This window comes from Nelumbo nucifera, chromosome 5, assembly GCF_055504915.1.
Source record: "Nelumbo nucifera cultivar China Antique chromosome 5, China Antique-T2T, whole genome shotgun sequence".
NCBI lineage: Eukaryota > Viridiplantae > Streptophyta > Magnoliopsida > Proteales > Nelumbonaceae > Nelumbo > Nelumbo nucifera.
This window is the reverse complement of record NC_142653.1, coordinates 61344866-61348582: the sequence shown is the minus strand read 5'-3', so window position 1 is coordinate 61348582 and position 3717 is coordinate 61344866. Positions and strand designations below refer to the sequence as shown.

Here is a 3717-nt window from a genome sequence, read left to right as displayed (position 1 = left end):
GTCCTGGTTACGGCTTTCCACCACAAGCCCCTGCACATACTCTCTTAGCTCGTTCTGACTGAGTGGGATCTTTATTATCAGGTCCGCTTGGGGAAGGAATCTGAACTGTCCAATGGTGGGCTGCCTTACTTGCATGGGCACCAGATTATCCTTGATAAGCTACTTTGACACTATAGGATTAGGGTTGGAGGCATGATGGCTGGTGGGGATGGTTGCAGGAGTGGCAACTAGGGTGAAGGGAGATTGTTTGGTCCAGCTGCCTACTAGAGGAGGATCTGTAGGGCAACCCATGTTTCATTCTGCATCTATTCGATTCTACCAAACCAAGCATTGAATTGAGTCTCGAATTCATATACCTTATTTGAGAGGATTTCAATATTGACTTGCTCAGCCATTTCCATCTTGTATTGGTTCCCGACCTTTGTGTTGACATCTTCTAGGATGGTGCTATGCTCTTGAGGAATCGGTGAAAGGTTGATTCTGCGGGTGGCCGTCCTTCATGATCAAGGACCAACCAGAGATTCTAATGTAGGTGAGGTGTGGTTACACTATGTGAGAGTGGTCTCCTTGAAGGACAAAGGAAGACCGAAAACGGGGAATCAACAAGGAGGTTAAGGCAAGAGGAAGTGATAAGACGACTGGTTAGGATGAATAGGGAATCCAATGATTGAGTGAATCAATGATTGAATGAATAACCTTCATTATAAGGAGGATCCTCATTTATAAGAAGGGATCCCAAGGTCCCAAAAAAGAGGAGCCAAAAGTGCTCGATTCCTATTAGGAAAGAGAATATTATATTCATTATTGGCCATTAAGGAGCACTACTAGGGTTTCGCCACATGTCTTATGAGATCTCTCAAGGGCTTACTTTCCTTTCACCCGAGGATTCTCATAATCTATGTGTACTACTTTCTTTTGCATCCTACTTAACCGACATGGCGCGCTGGTGACATCATTGTATGGCTGACACATTCTTTCACTAAGCTACGTGATGAGAATGAAAATTATCATATTTTTATCCCTTAATATTTAGTCTTTTATACTTATTTAGTGCCTAAATGGACTCATTATTCTTATATTTTGATATATGACACGAAAGGAGGCGTTAAGTGAAAAACAAGGCTAATCGGGTAATTCTGGACAGTCTCGGCATCATGTCGTAATTTGAGCATAACTCTTTCATCCGGACTCCGATTGATATAATTCAAGATGCGTTGGAAATATAATGAAAAGTTATACAACTTTAATGTTTTGAGTTTTGATAAATACGGACTGAATCAAAGTTAAAATTGGGCCCAAATTATCTATAACCGCATTTCTAACGTAGTGGAGCCATTTCTTAGCCTGCAAGTTTTCATCCAGGAATGCACCAGAATTAGGGTTCGGACCCTTGAAGACAAAACAGAGGAAGAAGGAGAATTGCTAGAGAGGAAGAAGGCTGCTGAATGCGAATTGAAGAGGAGAAGATCGAAGACTGATGTAGATTTCTTAGGTCGTCTTCTTCTTTGATTCTGCAATTTGGTAACCAAGATTCGATTAGGGTTTCTTGATGTTTCTTTATTGAATCTTTCTTCTTTCTTCTTTTATGCGAACCATGATGAATTTCAATTCTGATTTGTAATTAATTTTAAGTAGATCCAATTGATTGTGATTTATTCTTGGGATTCTTGATTAGGGTTTTCGATTTATAGAATAATCTTGGCCGAATTGTTCTTGTATCTTAGATTATTTGAATTGCTTGAGAAAGAATTTTGGTAATCAGATCATCTAATCAAGAAAACAAACTGAATGCATCTTAGAGATAATTTGGATGGTTCGGTTGGTAATCATTCATACTTGAATTGATGACCCGCGAATTTTTTGTTCTTAATGCATCTATGGTGATTAAATTTTTGATAGAGATATAGGAATTGTCGCCTATAGATTGGGTGGTCTGCGCTCGAAAGAGGCTACTCATAAAACTAGGGTTTCACCAACCCAAGACTGAATTCACTTTGGTTGGATAGCTTAAGAATTTAATTGCTAAATTGGTTCTGTTCGTTCTTGCATGCAGTGATTCTTCTTATCATTTAAAGTGGTCTGATTCGAAACTATTTAGGGTAGTTTGCTAGTTAGTAGTTAGGGTTTTCTTTGCTTAATATTTTGGTTTATCAGATTGCACTTGCTAGTGTAATCTAAGCGCATCAAGTTTTTGGCGCCGTTGTTGGGGACTTGTTACAGCAATATTAGGAACCATTAGCCATTGTTAATCTAATTTTTAATTCTGTATATTATGTTTCTGATATGTGTACATTAACCTCCATTGCTGAGAAGTAATTTTCTTTCTTGTTGCAAATTGTCTTTGTTTGCTTTTCTTTTTTTCGGTAGTATTCAGTTTTCTTGGTTTGGTAGATTGCTTTTCTGATATGTGTATATTAGCCTCTTTATGACTTTGACTTGTAGAGTTTATGACACGTAGAAGTGAAACGGAGGGCATCACCTACAATCTCAAAATTGAAAGAACTCTCTGCAGCCGCATTAGAGCTTCCAGGCAAGTGAGAGCTGAAATTGAAGAGATGTCCGAACCAAGAACCATGATGGACTATGCCAAACCAACCCTCACCGGGCAGCTTCAAGCATTGTAAGACCAACAATAGCTACCAACAACTTTGAGATCAAACCAGCCATAATTCAGATGATACAAAATATGGTTCAGTTTTGTGGCATGGCTCATGAAGACCCGAACACTCACATCGCCAACTTCTTGGAAATCTGTGATACATTCAAGCACAATGGGGTTAGTGATGATTCGGTGAGGCTCAAGTTGTTCCCATTCTTATTGAAGGACAAAGCCAATACTTGGTTGAATTCTTTGCTAGCTGGATCTACAACAACATGGGATGAAATGGCCAGCCGATTCCTCTCCAAGTATTTTCTCCATCCAAGACAGCAAAGATGAGGAATGATATCACCACTTTCTTTCATCTGGATGGAGAGTCTTTGTATGAGTCATGGGGACGTTACAAGGAGCTGTTGAGGAAGGTCCCTCATCATGGACTTCCCGTATGGCTGCAAGTCCAAACTTTCTATAATGGGCTAACTGAAGCCAACAAGACCATTATGGATGTTGCAGCTGGTGGCTCTATCAATAACAAGACACCTGAAGTTGCCCATGCACTCATAGAGGAGATGGCTGCTAACAACTACCAATGGCATTTCGAGAGAGCACAAGTTAGGAGACAGTTCGGACTTCACAATGTGGACACCTATACAACACTATCTACGTAAATCGGTGCACTCAGTAAGAAGATAGATGAGGTGCAGATGGAAGCCATGCATGTTCAGACCGTGACTTGTGAATGGTGTGGGGGAGGTCATATCAGCACTGAATGCCGAGTTGGAAATCAGTTTGTGCAGTCCCCCAAGCAGGTAGACTTTGTTGGCAACTTTCAAAGGCAGCAAGGCAATCAGTACCCTCATGCATTCAACCCCAGATGGAGGAATCACCCGATTTGGCACACCTCGAGCTATAATTAGTGATAGGGGAACTCATTTCTGCAACACCCAATTTGAGCGGATGATGCAAAAATATGGTGTTACACATAAATTAGCAACCCCATATCACCCTTAAACCAGTGGCCAAGTCGAGTTAGCTAATAGGGAACTCAAAAGAATCTTGGAGAGAATGGTAGACTCTTCTAGGAAGGACTGGGCAATCAAGTTAGATGATGCATTGTG

General features: G+C 40.5%; 1 non-coding gene across 1 annotated transcript; it reads right to left on the bottom strand.

Annotated features, from left to right (window-relative positions):
* Nucleotides 1-2931: 2931 nt before the first annotated feature.
* Nucleotides 2932-3038, bottom strand: LOC148791672 (small nucleolar RNA R71). The gene has a single exon (XR_016076874.1). It is a non-coding gene; the product is annotated as a small nucleolar RNA R71 (small nucleolar RNA).
* Nucleotides 3039-3717: the final 679 nt, after the last annotated feature.